The 16882-nt window shown below is 48.4% G+C and overlaps 1 protein-coding gene across 1 annotated transcript in view; it reads right to left on the bottom strand.

The window, feature by feature from the left end:
- LOC139424362 (slit homolog 1 protein-like) overlaps positions 1–16882 on the bottom strand; it is a 116529-nt gene that overhangs the window by 55016 nt on the left and 44631 nt on the right. The gene's annotated exons all lie outside the window — the stretch shown is intronic.

The raw sequence follows: 16882 nt of genomic DNA, 5'->3' as shown, positions 1-16882 counted from the left end.
CTCTGTGTCTCTCTCTCTCTGTGTCTCTCTCTCTGTGTCTCTCTCTCTGTGTCTCTCTCTCTGTGTCTCTCTCTGTGTGTGTCTCTCTCCCTCTGTGTCTCTCTCTCTGTGTCTCTCTCTCTGTGTCTCTCTCTCTGTGTGTCTCTCTCTCTCTCTCTCTCCCTCTGTGTCTCTCTCCCTCTGTGTCTCTCTCTCTGTGTCTCTCTCTCTGTGTCTCTCTCTCTGTGTCTCTCCCTCTGTGTCTCTCCCTCTGTGTCTCTCCCTCTGTGTCTCTCCCTCTGTGTCTCTCCCTCTGTGTCTCTCCCTCTGTGTCTCTCCCTCTGTGTCTCCCCCTCTGTGTCTCTCCCTCTGTGTCTCTCCCTCTGTGTCTCTCCCTCTGTGTCTCTCTCTCTGTGTCTCTCTCTCTGTGTCTCTCCCGCTGTGTCTCTCCCTCTGTGTCTCTCCCTCTGTGTCTATCTCTGTGTGTCTATCTCTGTGTCTCTCTCTCTCTCTCGGGGCCTCTCTATCTCTCGGTGTGTGTGTCTCTCTCTCTCTCTCTCTCTCTCTCGGTGTCTCTCTATCTCTGTGTGTGTGTCTCTCTCTCTCTCGATGTCTCTCTATCTCTGTGTGTCTCTCTCTCTCTATCTCTGTGTCTCTCTGTCTCTGTGTGTCTCTTTCTCGGTGTCTCTCTATCTCGGTGTGTCTCTCTCTCTCTCGGTGTCTCTCTCTCTCTGTGTGTGTCTCTCTCTCTCTCGGTGTCTCGCTATCTCTGTGTGTGTGTCTCTCTCTCTGTGTCTCTATCTGTCTGTGTGTGTCTCTCTCTCTCTCTCTCTCTCTCTCTCTCTCTCTCTCTCTCTCTCTCTCGGTGTCTCTCTCTCCCTCTGTGTGTGTGTCTCTCTCCCTCTGTGTGTCTCTCTCCAAGGCTGTAGAGGTGATATGAGGAACTGGCTGGTTCTGAACAGCTGGACTGGGTTTCAGAACACCACTCCTCTTCTCTTGTATCTCCTCACAGCTCCTTGTCAAATCAGATCACGTTCACACTGATACTCCATGCCCAGTTGCCCAAGTGGTTCCAGGTGTGTGTGTGTGTGACAGGCATCCCACAGTGAGAGGAAGAGAGGGGATGAAGGAGAATGTATTTTACCATGGACACTAATCTAACATGCCAGGCATCCAGGGAGAAACTAATGAAAGACAACCTTTGGATGACACGTAACATTAGGCAGCATTACACACACACACACACACACACACACACACACACACAATTGGAGATGCCTCGACAGGCACTCTGTTGCTAGGACACGATGTGGTACCATCTGGATATTATGTTTACAGGAGAGACACAGAGACTATGTGGTTTGGTCACAGCTGGGCCCGCTGTGTGTGTGTGTGTGTGTGTGTGTGTGTGTGTGTGTGTGTGTGTGTGTAATGCTGCCTAATGTTACGTGCCATCCAAAGGTTGTCTTTCATTAGTTTCTCCCTGGATGCCTGGCATGTTAGATTAGTGTCCATGGTAAAATACATTCTCTCTTCCTCTCACTCTGTAGCGTGTGTGTGTAGCGTGTGTGTTGTAATGTGTATGGTGTGTGTGTAGTGTGTGTATGTAGAATGTATGTGGTGTGTGTAGTGTGTGTATGGGTGTGTGTGTGTAAGGTATGTGTATGTGGTATGTGTGTGTGGTATGTGTGTGTGTGTGTGTGGGTATGGTGTGTGTAGTGTGTCTGTGGTGTGTGTATGTAGTATGCGTGTGGTGTGTGTTGTGTATGTATGTGTGTGTGGGTATGGTGTGTGTAAGGTGTCTGTGGTGTGTGTATGTAGTATGCGTGTGGTGTGTGTTGTGTATGTATGTGTGTGTGGGTATGGTGTGTGTAGTGTGTCTGTGGTGTGTGTATGTAGTATGCGTGTGGTGTGTGTTGTGTATGTATGTGTGTGTGGGTATGGTGTGTGTAAGGTGTCTGTGGTGTGTGTATGTAGTATGCGTGTGGTGTGTGTTGTGTATGTATGTGTGTGTGGGTATGGTGTGTGTAGTGTGTCTGTGGTGTGTGTATGTAGTATGCGTGTGGTGTGTGTTGTGTATGTATGTGTGTGTGGGTATGGTGTGTGTAAGGTGTCTGTGGTGTGTGTATGTAGTATGCGTGTGGTGTGTGTTGTGTATGTATGTGTGTGTGGGTATGGTGTGTGTAGTGTGTCTGTGGTGTGTGTATGTAGTATGCGTGTGGTGTGTGTTGTGTATGTATGTGTGTGTGGGTATGGTGTGTGTAGTGTGTCTGTGGTGTGTGTATGTAGTATGCGTGTGGTGTGTGTTGTGTATGTATGTGTGTGTGGGTATGGTGTGTGTAGTGTGTCTGTGGTGTGTGTATGTAGTATGTGTGTGTGGTGTGTGTATGTAGTATGTGTGTGTGGGTATGGTGTGTGTAGTGTGTCTGTGGTGTGTGTATGTAGTATGTGTGTGGAATGTGTGTGTTGGTATGGTGTGTGTAAGGTGTCTGTGGTGTGTGTATGTAGTATGTGTGTGTGGTGTGTGTATGTAGTATGTGTGTGGAATGTGTGTGTGGGTATGGTGTGTGTAAGGTGTCTGTGGTGTGTGTATGTAGTATGTGTGTGTGGTGTGTGTATGTAGTATGTGTGTGGAATGTGTGTGTGGGTATGGTGTGTGTAAGGTGTCTGTGGTGTGTGTATGTAGTATGTGTGTGTGGTGTGTGTATGTAGTATGTGTCTGTGGTGTGTGTATGTAGTATGTGTGTGTGGTATGGTGTGAGAGAGAGAGCAGCATGTTATATTTACTCTATTCTACTAATTCTCTTTATCTCTCTCTTTATCTCTCTCTCTCTCTCTCTCTGTCTCTCTCTTTATCTCTCTCTTTATCTCTCTCTCTCTCTCTTTATCTCTCTCTCTCTCTTTATCTCTCTCCTCTCTCTCTTTATCTCTCTCTCTCTCTTTATCTCTCTCCTCTCTCTCTCTCTCTCTTTATCTCTCTCCTCTCTCTCTCTCTCTCTTTATCTCTCTCTCTCTCTTTATCTCTCTCCTCTCTCTCTCTCTCTCTTTATCTCTCTCCTCTCTCTCTCTCTCTCTCAGTCTCTCTTATCCTCTCATTGTTCATCCATCTCTCCTGTCTTCTCAGTCTCTGCAATTCTCTGTAGTGGTCATTCTTCCTACTCTTCATCTCTCTTTCTTCCTTCCTCCTCATCAGTAGACTGTGCTCAGTAGAGGGTGAGAAAGGTAAACTTCCCCACTGGCTGTGTGTGAACTCAGATCTCACCTCTGTGTGTTGGTGTGTAAACTCTCCCTGACCCCACTGTCCCACTCCGCTCCTCCCCAAACACATGAGGTCACTCTCCAAAGACTTACAGGACCCTAATACAGCCCCCACACCTTCCCTCCTCTGACGTCCCACACCTTCCCTCCTCTGACGCCCCACACCTTCCTCTCTCCCACTCCACTCTCTTCCTCATCTCTCACACCTTCCTCTCTCCCCTTCCTCTCTCTTCCTCTCCCCCTCCACTCTGTTCCTCTCTCCCCTTCCTCTCTCTTCCTCTCCCCCTCCACTCTCTTCCTCTCTCCCCTTCCACTCTCTTCCTCTCTCCCCTTCCACTCTCTTCCTCTCTCCCCCTCCTCTCTCTTCCTCTCTCCCCCTCCACTCTCTTCCTCTCTCCCCCTCCACACTCTTCCTCTCTCCCCCTCCTCTCTCTTCCTCTCTCCCCCTCCTCTCTCTTCCTCTCTCCCCCTCCTCTCTCTTCTTCTCTCCCCCTCCACTCTCTTCCTCTCTCCCCCTCCACACTCTTCCTCTCTCCCCCTCCACTCTCTTCCTCTCTCCCCCTCCACTCTCTTCCTCTCTCCCCCTCCACTCTCTTCCTCTCTCCCCCTCCACTCTCTTCCTCTCTCCCCCTCCACTCTCTTCCTCTCTCCCCCTCCACTCTCTTCCTCATCTCTCACACCTTCCTCAATCCTCCTCACCTCACTAATCTCCAGTCATCAACCCTTCACTCAAACAGACTTCTCCCTTTCTGTCCCTCCTCTCTCAACACCTCCCCTCTATTCTGATTCTCTACTGATCCTCTTCCTCTCTCCCCCTCCACTCTCTTCCTCTCTCCCCCTCCACTCTCTTCCTCATCTCTCACACCTTCCTCAATCCTCTCACCTCACTAATCTCCAGTCATCAATCCTTCACTCAAACAGACTTCTCCCTTTCTGTCCCTCCTCTCTCAACACCTTCCCTCTATTCTGATTCTCTACTGATCCTCCCCAAACACATGAGGTCACTCTCCAAAGACTTACAGGACCCTAATACAGCCCCCACACCTTCCCTTCTCTGACGCCCCACACCTTCCTCTCTCCCCCTCCACTCTCTTCCTCTCTCCCCAACCACTCTCTTCCTCTCTCCCCCTCCACTCTCTTCCTCTCTCCCCCTCCACTCTCTTCCTCTCTCCCCCTCCACTCTCTTCCTCATCTCTCACACCTTCCTCAATCTTCTCACCTCACTAATCTCCAGTCATCAACCCTTCACTCAAACAGACTTCTCCCTTTCTGTCCCTCCTCTCTCAACACCTTCCCTCTATTCTGATTCTCTACAGCCCAACATACCCTATTGTACTACTGTAATTAACTCTCCTCTTTCTCAAGCCCAGACTCACCAGGGTCATCGTTGAGTAACTCTCCTCTTTCTCAAGCCCAGACTCACCAGGGTCCTCGTGGAGTAACTCTCCTCTTTCTCAAGCCCAGACTCACCAGGGTCCTCGTGGAGTAACTCTCCTCTTTCTCAAGCCCAGACTCACCAGGGTCCTCGTGGAGTAACTCTCCTCTTTCTCAAGCCCAGACTCACCAGGGTCATCGTGGAGTAACTCCCCCTTTCACTCTCACACCCTCCCGCCAACCTCCTCCATTCTCTCACCAACTCCCACAACCTCTCACTTCCTCTCCATCACAACCTCCCCCTCCATCACACCCTCTCCTTTCCTCTTCCTTCCTCCATCACAACCTCTCCCTTCCTCTCTGCCCCTCCATCACGACCTCCCCCTCCATCACAACCTCTCCCTTCCTCTCTCTCCCTCCATCCCACCTCCTGTCTTCTCTCCTTATCCTTCATCTCTATAGACTCCCTTGCTAGATCTCTACTCTCAACCCCAGACATTCCTCCTCCTCCTTTCCTCCTCTTCTTACAGGGAGGGCAGATGGCCAAGTCAGACGGTGTCACCTCCGACAACCTCTAAATATTTGATCTCCATTTTAAACTCTGTCTGTTCCCCTTTTAACCCCTCACAGACTGACACACACCTTGAATAAGAAATTTGTGAGACAGACAGACAGACAGACAGACAGACAGACAGACAGACAGACGAAAGCGATGTACAACAGGAAAGAGGAGACATATCGTTAAACTGTTAGACGGGTCATTCTGGAGGCAACTTACAGTCGACTGTGGAACAACAAGTTGCTCATTGTAGTTGGTAATATATCATAACCACTCTGACCTGGGGCACAGAGTTCACACTTCCTGCACTTGGAATCCCCTGTCTGTCGCACGCACGCACGCACGCACGCACACGCACACACACACCATCTCTGTACCTGCAGGTATGCGTCACTGGAGTATGAACCCGACTAACATGTCAACTCTGCTTTTACCCCCCGACACAGACGTCTCTAGGATGTCTGATACTCACACTCAGAGACACAAGCTTTCACTCTCTCAGAGGCATAAATCTGGGGAAGGGTACCAACACATTTCTGCAGCATTAAAAGGTTCCAAGAACACAGCGGCCTGCATCATTCTTAAATGGAAGAAGTTTGGAAACACCAAGACTCTTCCTAAAGCTGGCCGCCCGGCCAACTGCGCAATCGGGAGGGGAATAGCATTGGTCAGGGAGGTGACCAAGAACCCGATGGGATCTCTGAAAGAGCTCCAGAGTTCCTCTGTGAACATGGGAGAACCGGCCAAACTGAGCAATCGGGGGAGAAGGGCCTTGGTCAGGGAGGTGACCAAGAACCCAGTGGTCACTCTGACATAGCTCCATAGTTCCTTTGTGGAGATGGGAGAACCTTCCAGAAGGACAACCATCTCTGCAGCACTCCACCAATCAGGCCTTTATGGTAGAGTGGCCAGGTGGAAGCCACTCCTCAGTAAAAGGCACATGACAGCCCGCTTGGAGTTTGCCAAAAGGCACATAAAGACTCTCAGACCATGAGAAACAAGATTCTATGTTCTGATGAAACCAAGATTGAACTCTTTTGCCTGAATGCCAAGCGTCACGTCTGGAGGAAACCTGGCACCATCCCTACGGTGAAGCATGGTGGTGGCAGCATCATGCTGTGGGGATATTTTTCCGCAGCAGGGACTGGGAGACTAGTCAGGATCGAGGGAAAGATGAACAGAGCAAAATACAGAGAGATCCTTGATGAAAACCTGCTCCAGAACGCTCAGGACCTCAGACTGGGGTGAAGATTCACCTTCCAACAGGACAATGACCCTAAGCACAAAGCCAAAACAATGCAGGAGTGGCTTCGGGAGAAGTCTCTGAATGTCCTTGAGTGGCCCAGCCTGAGCCAGAGCCAGAGCCAGAACTTAAACCTGATCAAACCTCTCGGGAGAGACCTGAAAATAGCTGTGCAGCGACACTCCACATCCAACCTGACAGAGCTTGAGAGGATCTGCAGAGAAGAATGAGAGAATCTCCCCAAATACAGGTGTGCCAAGCTTGTAGCGTCATACCCAAGAAGACTCAAGACTGTAATCGCTGCCAAAGGTGCCTCAACAAAGTACTGAGTAAACGGTCTGAATACTTATGTACATGTGATATTTCAGTTTGTATGTTTAATAAACGTATAAGTTTTTTTGCTTTTACATTATGGGTTATTGAGTGTACATTGATGAGGGGGAAAACTATTTAATCAATTTTAGAGTAAGGCTGTAATGTAACAAAATGTGGAAAAAGTCAAGGGGTCTGAATACTTTCCAAATGCACTGGATATATGCAGTTGGTTCAAATCAACCCAAACTGCATGACAAGGTGACCCAGAGGAAGCCAGCTGTTTGTCCTCAACCCCTACCTTGCCCCTTTCTTCCAGGAGATCACTGAGTTTCAATGAAGACCTCTAGTGAGGTCAGTACACACACACACACACACACGCCACCAGCACGACATGTGTCTCGTCCCATGTCTTTTTACCCACAGAGTAACAGCCCTGACGCTCTCTGTCTCTCATCACATTCCTTCTTTTCTATGCTTGTCCTGGGGTTGAGAAGAGCTGACCAATCAGACTGGAGGTTTGTTTACGGAGGCCCGTGAGGAACATCTGATGCTGCGCTGACTTCTCTCTCCTGGATGCTCTCCGGCCCAAACTGTCCCGTATGTTCCCCCACCTCTGAACCCCTGATCACAGATGGGGCTGCATCACAGCCTGGTGTGCAACTCCAGGCAACTCCGCCGCCGCGCACCGCTAGGTGCTTCAGAGGGCGATACGCGCAGCCGAACGCACCACTGGCTGCACACTGCCTGCCCTCCAGGACACCGACTGTACAACACCAGGTGTCGAAGGAAAGCAAAGAAGATCGTCAGTCATTTTGCTTTACAGTACTGTTCTCCTTACTGTAAAACATTACAGCAAGGATGCTGTGATATGTGTTTACAGTAAGGAAAATACATCTGTAAAACATATTACAGGATCTCTGCTGTAAAGGAAAATGACAGTCTTAAGCTGGCCACTGTGGGGCCAGTATACACTTCCTAACCTCCTGCCAAATGAATGACCACTGTGGGGCCAGTATACACTTCCTAACCTCCTGCCAAATGAATGTCCACTGTGGGGCCAGTATACACTTCCTAACCTCCTGCCAAATGAATGGCCACTGTGGGGCCAGTATACACTTCCTAACCTCCTGCCAAATGAATGGCCACTGTGGGGCCAGTATACACTTCCTAACCTCGTGCCAAATGAATGGCCACTGTGGGGCCAGTATACACTTCCTAACCTCCTGCCAAATGAATGGCCACTGTGGGGCCAGTATACACTTCCTAACCTCCTGCCAAATGAATGACCACTGTGGGGCCAGTATACACTTCCTAACCTCCTGCCAAATGAATGGCCACTGTGGGGCCAGTATACACTTCCTAACCTCCTGCCAAATGAATAGCCACTGTGGGGCCAGTATACACTTCCTAACCTCCTGCCAAATGAATGGCCACTGTGGGGCCAGTATACACTTCCTAACCTCCTGCCAAATGAATGACCACTGTGGGGCCAGTATACACTTCCTAACCTCCTGCCAAATGAATGACCACTGTGGGGCCAGTATACACTTCCTAACCTCCTGCCAAATGAATGGCCACTGTGGGTCCAGTATACACTTCCTAACCTCCTGCCAAATGAATGGCCACTGTGGGTCCAGTATAATGCTGTACATTTACAGGGGTAAGTTTAACCGTGTCCACTTCCTAACCTCCTGCCAAATGAATGACCACAGACTCATGCTTCCCACAGAACACACAGACCCACAAAGACTGAAAACAAATCAAGCATTGATAAACTCCCATATTTGTTAGGAGTAATACCGCAGTGTGCCATTACAGCAGTGAGATGTGTGGCCCGTTGCCATGAGAAAAGGGAAACCAGTGGAGCACAAACAACATGGTAAATACAACCCATATTTATCTGTTTATTTATCTCCCCTTTCATACTTCAGCTACTTGCACATTGTTACAACCACAATTATATAACGTTTGAAAGGTCTATGTCTATTCTTTTAAAAGGCTACAGTAGAGTGTAATGTTTACTGATGGTTTATTGTCTATTCTTTTAAAAGGTTTGTGTAACTGCTACAGTAGAGTGTAATGTTTACTGTAATGTTTACTGTTTACCAGACAGGACAGACCAGACCGGACAGGACAGGACAGGACAGACCAGACAGGACAGGACAGACCAGACAGGACAGGACAGACCAGACAGGACAGGACAGACCAGACAGACCAGACAGGACAGACAGGACAGACCGGACAGGACAGACCGGACAGGACAGACCAGACAGGACAGACCAGACAGGACAGACCAGACAGGACAGACCAGACAGGACAGACCAGACAGGACAGACCAGACCAGACAGGACAGACCAGACCAGACTAGGACAGACAGTTCTCCATTCAGACATTGTATCATTGATCTTCTAACAGAGCTGAATGATAAAATCAACCTACTGCTACAGTCTCCCTGCTTCAACTACTGATTTAAATATATTCACACCCGTTTCCTTTAGTTCCACAAGGCATTAGGGGACCTCATCACCAGCTGTGTTCTCTCTGTGTGTGCATCCGTACGTGTGTGACTCACAGTGTCTGTATACTGTGTGGGGGTGTGAAGGTGTGTGAGCATCCGTACGTGTGTGTGTGTGTTTGTGTGTGAGTGTGTGTGTGTGTGTGTGTTTGTGTGTGAGTGTGAGAGTGGGAAATCAACAATCATTTCAATAGCAGTTCAAGAGCTTCTGACAGCTTCTAATACTGTTGTGGTCATTGAAGAACGCCCTCTCCTCCTCCCTGTCCTCCCTCCCTCCCTCCTCCCTCCCTGTCCTCCTTCCCTCTCCTCCTCCCTGTCCTCCTTCCCTGTCCTCCTTCCCTCTCCTCCTTCCCTCTCCTCCCTCCTCTCATCCTCCCTGTCCTCCCTCCCTACCTCTCTCCCTCTCTTCCTCCCTGTCCTCCCTCCCTCCCTGTCCTCCCTCCCCCCCTCCTCCCTGTCCTCCTTCCCTCTCCTCCCTGTCCTCCCTCCCTACCTCTCTCTCTCTCTTCCTCCCTCCTGCTGCTTCTCCCTGTCTTCCCTCCCTCTCCTCCTCCCTCCCTCCCTCTCCTCCTCCCTGCCCTCCCTCCCTCTCCCTCTCCTCCTCCCTGCCCTCCCTCCCTCTCCCTCTCCCCCTCCCTGCCCTCCCTCCCCCTCTCTGCCCTCCCTCCATCCTCTCCTCCTCCCTATCCTCCCTACCTCCCTCCCTCCCTCTCCTCCTCCCTGTGCTCCCTCCCTCTCGTCCTCCCTCCCTCTCCTCCTCCCTGTCCTCCCTCTCCCCCTCCCTCCCTCCCTCTCCCCCCTCCCTGTCCTCCCTTATGGCTTGGGGGTAGAAGCTGTTAAGAAGCCTTTTGGTCCTAGACTTGGCGCTCCGGTACCTCTTGTCGTGCGGTAGCAGAGAGAACAGTCTATGACTGGGGTGGCTGGAGTCTACAGAGTTTCAGTCAGAGTGAATTCACATGGACAGACTGGAATCTAACTAGAACACGTTCAAAGGAACAGAACACACACCACACACATGCAAAACATTAGTCTCACACACACAGGCGGTGGCTCAAATGGTTCCCTACTCCCTTTAGAGTGTATTTCTTTTGACCAGGGCCCATAGCAGTAAACTGGAAAGGGGACAGGGTGTCATTTGGGACATTGTTGTTACACATTCAAAGGAGCCTGCAGGCACATCCACAAATATATACACACATACAGTACATACTGACCATCCACAAATATATACACACATACATACAGTACATACTGACCATCCACAAATATATACACACACATACATACAGTACATACTGACCATCCACAAATATATACACACATACATACAGTACATACTGACCATCCACAAATATATACACACACATACATACAGTACATACTGACCATCCACAAATATATACACACATACAGTATATACTGACCATCCACAAATATATACACACATACAGTACATACTGACCATCCACAAATATATACACACATACAGTACATACTGACCATCCACAAATATATACACACATACAGTACATACTGACCATCCACAAATATATACACACATACAGTACATACTGACCATCCACAAATATATACACACACATACATACAGTACATACTGACCATCCACAAATATATACACACATACAGTACATACTGACCATCCACAAATATATACACACATACAGTACATACTGACCATCCACAAATATATACACACATACAGTACATACTGACCATCCACAAATATATACACACATACAGTACATACTGACCATCCACAAATATATACACACATACAGTACATACTGCACATCCACAAATATGCGAGGTCAGTACAGGTGCATCAAAGCTGGGACCGAGAGACTGAAAAACAGCTTCTATCTCAAGGCCATCAGACTGTTAAACAGCCACCACTAACATTGAGTGGCTGCTGCCAACACACTGACACTGACTCAACTCCAGCCACTTTAATAATGGGAATTGATGGGAAATGATGTAAATATATCACTAGCCACTTTAAACAATGCTACCTTATATAATGTTACTTACCCTACATTATTCATCTCATATGTATATGTATATACTGTACTCTATATCATCGACTGTATCCTTATGTAATACATGTATCACTAGCCACTTTAACTATGCCACTTTGTTTACATACTCACCTCATATTTATATACTGTACTCGATACCATCTACTGTATCTTGCCTATGCTGCTCTGTACCATCACTCATTCATATATCCTTATGTACATATTCTTTATCCCCTTACACTGTGTACAAGACAGTAGTTTTGGAATTGTTAGTTAGATTACTTGTTGGTTATTACTGCATTGTCGGAACTAGAAGCACAAGCCTTTCGCTACACTCGCATTAACATCTGCTAACCATGTGTATGTGACAAATAAAATTTGATTTGATTTGCTTCACATACACACATACGTACAGTACATACTGTACATACACAGTGTAAATGCACATGTTCAGAAGACCGCACGCACGCACGCACGCACGCACGCACGCACGCACGCACACACACACACACACACACACACACAGCTGAACCTTGGAAAGGGTGTGACCCCCAGTGCTGATGGTTTAGGAGATGTGTTATCACGGTAACAACAAGTCAATGAGCCTGACAGCTTACATTGTCAGTTTGTCTTCCTGTGGTCTCTCTCTTTTCTCTCTCCCTCCCTCTCTCCCCATCTCCTGTGCAGTCTCTGGTGTGGGTGTGTCTCATCCCTCTTTTCTCTCTCCCTCCCTCTCTCCCTTCCTCCCTCCCTCCCTCTTCTGTGCAGTCTCTGGTGTGGGTGTGTCTCATCCCTCTTTTCCCCTCCCTCTGTCTTCCTTAGTTTCTCTGCAAATGACACAGACACCCCAAAACCAGAACTGGTAATTGAAAACCCCAGAGGGGAGAGAGGAGAACGGGAAAGAGAAGGAGGGGGTGGGGTGAATGGAGAATCCACAAGAGAGATGAGAGATGAGAAAGAGAAAAAGAGAGAGAGAGAGAAAAAGAGAGAGAAAGAGCGAGAGAAAGAGAGAGAACGCGAGAGATAGAGAGCGAGAGAGAAACAGAGAGAGCGAGAGAGAAAGAGGGAGACAGAGAGAGAGAGAGGGCGAGAGCAAGCTGAGTCTGTCTGGAATCTCTTTGCTGTCTTTTTCTCTAATATTTGTCTGGTATTGTCTGGTTGATATTGTGTTTGCTGAAGGATATGAGAAGTTGGCTTTGGGATGTCTGTCCACACATTACACAAAACACGTCCTCTGATACATGGGGTCAGTCTGGGAGTGTGTGAGTGAAAAAAAAGTGTGTGTGAGAGAGAGATAAATAGTGTTTGAGAGTGATAAACAGTGTGTGAGAGAGAGATAAATAGTGTGAGTGTTTAATCTCTCTCTCTCTCTTCTTGCCTTTCCCTTCCGGCCCAAACCAGCACACCAAACCCAGAAATATTTACACTAGAAAAGGAAACGTGTCCATTTTCCAACTGGACTCATCACTCTCACCCTCTTCGTCTCTCCCTTCGTCTTCCAGCCAAATAACACTGAACCATTACATCTGAGGGGCTTTTCACTTGTTTTCCTCCGTTCTTCCCACCCTCAACTCCCCAGGCCAACACAGCTTCGCCTGCCTGCCTGTCTCTGTCTGTCTGTCTGTCTGTCTGTTTACTCTGGAAGGACATAACGGGAGGTTCCAGAAGTCTCCCCTGGATGACCCTTGAACTAGAGTGAGTAAAGGCTGTGTAATAACATGGACAGGGTTCAGATAGAAGGGAATGATCATGGCTATTCCCAATATAGTGCACTTCTTTTACCAGAGCCCCATGGGCCCTCCTCAAAACTAGTACACTATATAGGGAATAGGGTGCTATTTTTGCTGCAGGCCACAGCTCTACTCACCCACACTAACAAAAACACAGAGATATTCAATACACTATTATCAACCAGGGGACTTCCTCATGTTGTCCAAATTCTCAATGTTCATTTGGTGTGTGTGTGCGTGTGCGTAGGTGTGTGCGCGTGCGATGGATGGTTGAACCCTGCCTGCTCTTCTAACCCAGTAGTTTGAGAACAGATCTCTCTGTCCAGCCCAGCAGAATCCCATTACAAAGCCCAGGACCATTCCACTAGTCAGCAGAACGTCACACCAGGCGTTCACATCCTAAATGTTACCCTATTCCCTTCGTAGTGCACTGCTTTTGCTCAGGGCCCATGGGTACTATAGTGCACTATAAAGGGACTAGGGTGCCATTTGAGACGCAGAGAGACATTCAAAGAGCTGGATCATCATCCATGTTGGTCTCCCCCAGACTGTCAGGGCAGTGTTTCAGAGAGCTGGATCATCATCCATGTTGGTCTCCCCCAGACTGTCAGGGAAGTGTTTCAGAGAGCTGGATCATCATCCAGACTGTCAGGACAGTGTTTCAGAGAGCTGGAGCATCATCCAGACTGTCAGGACAGTGTTTCAGAGAGCTGGATCATCATCCAGACTGTCCAGCAAGAGACATGTAGAGAGGTGTAAGCTCTTTATGTTCTATGTCTCTAAAGTCTATTCAATTGAATGGAGATGCCTGTAGAGACAGAGACGCGTGTAGAGACAGAGACGTATGTGATGGTATCAGTGTAGCAGTATTGTGTGTAGTGATTTTGTCCCACCTACAATACCACGTCTCTGTGCTTCTAGACATGTCTGTAGCTGGACAGTGGCGTGTCATAATGATCTAGTGTTCTCAATGACTCTGCATGTGTTCCAAATGGTACCCTATTCCCTATATAGTGCACTACTTTAGAACAGGGCCCTATTCCCTACATAGTGTAACTACTTTAGACCAGGGCCCTATTCCCTATATAGTGTAACTACTTTAGACCAGGGTCCTATTCCCTATATAGTGCACTACTTTAGACCAGGGCCCTATTCCCTATATAGTGTAACTACTTTAGACCAGGGTCCTATTCCCTATATAGTGTAACTACTTTAGACCAGGGCCCTATTCCCTATATAGTGTAACTACTTTAGACCAGGGTCCTATTCCCTATATAGTGTAACTACTTTAGACCAGGGTCCTATTCCCTATATAGTGCACTACTTTAGACCAGGGCCCTATTCCCTATATAGTGTAACTACTTTAGACCAGGGTCCTATTCCCTATATAGTGTAACTACTTTAGACCAGGGTCCTATTCCCTATATAGTGCACTACTTTAGAACAGGGCCTTATTCCCTATATAGTGTGTAATACAGCCCAGTACATCACAGGGGCCCAGGTCCCTGCCATCCAGGACCTCTATATCAGGCAGTGTGAAAGGAAGGCCCGGTAAATTGTTAAAGACTCCAGCCATCCAAGACATAGACTGTTCTCTCTGCTCCCACACGGCAAGCTGTACCGATGCACCAAGTCTGGAACCAACAGGACCCTGAACAGCTTCTACCCCCAAGCCATAAGACTGCTGAATATCTAACATAATGGCCACCAGACTAACTGAGTTGACTCTTGTATTTCACTTATTTGTATTCTTGTATTTAATTGTAATTTTATGCACACTCACAGGACTCTACACACTCACAGGACTCTACACACTCACAGGACTCTACACACTCACAGGACTCTACACACTCACAGGACTCTACACACTCACAGGACTCTACACACTCACAGGACTCTACACACTCACAGGACTCTACACACTCACAGGACTCTACACACTCACAGGACTCTACACACTCACAGGACTCTACACACTCACAGGACTCTACACACTCACAGGACTCTACACACTCACAGGACTCTACACACTCACAGGACTCTACACACTCACAGGACTCTACACACTCACAGGACTCTACACACTCACAGGACTCTACACACTCACAGGACTCTACACACTCACAGGACTCTACACACTCACAGGACTCTACACACTCAAGCACACTGACACTCACAGGACTCTACACACTCACAGGACTCTACACACTCACAGGACTCTACACACTCAAGCACACTGACACTCACAGGACTCTACACACTCACAGGACTCTACACACTCAAGCACACTGACACTCACAGGACTCTACACACTCAAGCACACTGACACTCACAGGACTCTACACACTCACAGGACTCTACACACTCAAGCACACTGACACTCACAGGACTCTACACACTCACAGGACTCTACACACTCAAGCACACTGACACTCACAGGACTCTACACACTCACAGGACTCTACACACTCACAGGACTCTACACACTCACAGGACTCTACACACTCACAGGACTCTACACACTCAAGCACACTGACACTCACAGGACTCTACACACTCACAGGACTCTACACACTCACAGGACTCTACACACTCACAGGACTCTACACACTCACAGGACTCTACACACTCAAGCACACTGACACTCACAGGACTCTACACACTCAAGCACACTGACACTCACAGGACTCTACACACTCAAGCACACTGACACTCACAGGACTCTACACACTCAAGCACACTGACACTCACAGGACTCTACACACTCAAGCACACTGACACTCACAGGACTCTACACACTCAAGCACACTGACACTCACAGGACTCTACACACTCAAGCACACTGACACTCACAGGACTCTACACACTCAAGCACACTGACACTCACAGGACTCTACACACTCACAGGACTCTACACACTCACAGGACTCTACACACTCACAGGACTCTACACACTCACAGGACTCTACACACTCAAGCACACTGACACTCACAGGACTCTACACACTCAAGCACACTGACACTCACAGGACTCTACACACTCAAGCACACTGACACTCACAGGACTCTACACACTCAAGCACACTGACACTCACAGGACTCTACACACTCACAGGACTCTACACACTCACAGGACTCTACACACTCACAGGACTCTACACACTCACAGGACTCTACACACTCAAGCACACTGACACTCACAGGACTCTACACACTCACAGGACTCTACACACTCACAGGACTCTACACACTCACAGGACTCTACACACTCACAGGACTCTACACACTCAAGCACACTGACACTCACAGGACTCTACACACTCACAGGACTCTACACACTCACAGGACTCTACACACTCACAGGACTCTACACACTCACAGGACTCTACACACTCACAGGACTCTACACACTCACAGGACTCTACACACTCACAGGACTCTACACACTCACAGGACTCTACACACTCACAGGACTCTACACACTCACAGGACTCTACACACTCACAGGACTCTACACACTCACAGGACTCTACACACTCACAGGACTCTACACACTCACAGGACTCTACACACTCACAGGACTCTACACACTCACAGGACTCTACACACTCACAGGACTCTACACACTCACAGGACTCTACACACTCACAGGACTCTACACACTCACAGGACTCTACACACTCACAGGACTCTACACACTCACAGGACTCTACACACTCACAGGACTCTACACACTCACAGGACTCTACACACTCACAGGACTCTACACACTCACAGGACTCTACACACTCACAGGACTCTACACACTCACAGGACTCTACACACTCACAGGACTCTACACACTCACAGGACTCTACACACTCACAGGACTCT

This window comes from Oncorhynchus clarkii, chromosome 13 (genome assembly GCF_045791955.1).
Source record: "Oncorhynchus clarkii lewisi isolate Uvic-CL-2024 chromosome 13, UVic_Ocla_1.0, whole genome shotgun sequence".
Taxonomy (NCBI): Eukaryota; Metazoa; Chordata; class Actinopteri; order Salmoniformes; family Salmonidae; genus Oncorhynchus; species Oncorhynchus clarkii.
The sequence above is the reverse complement of the archived record's forward strand: the minus strand, read 5'-3'. Positions and strand labels throughout refer to the sequence as shown.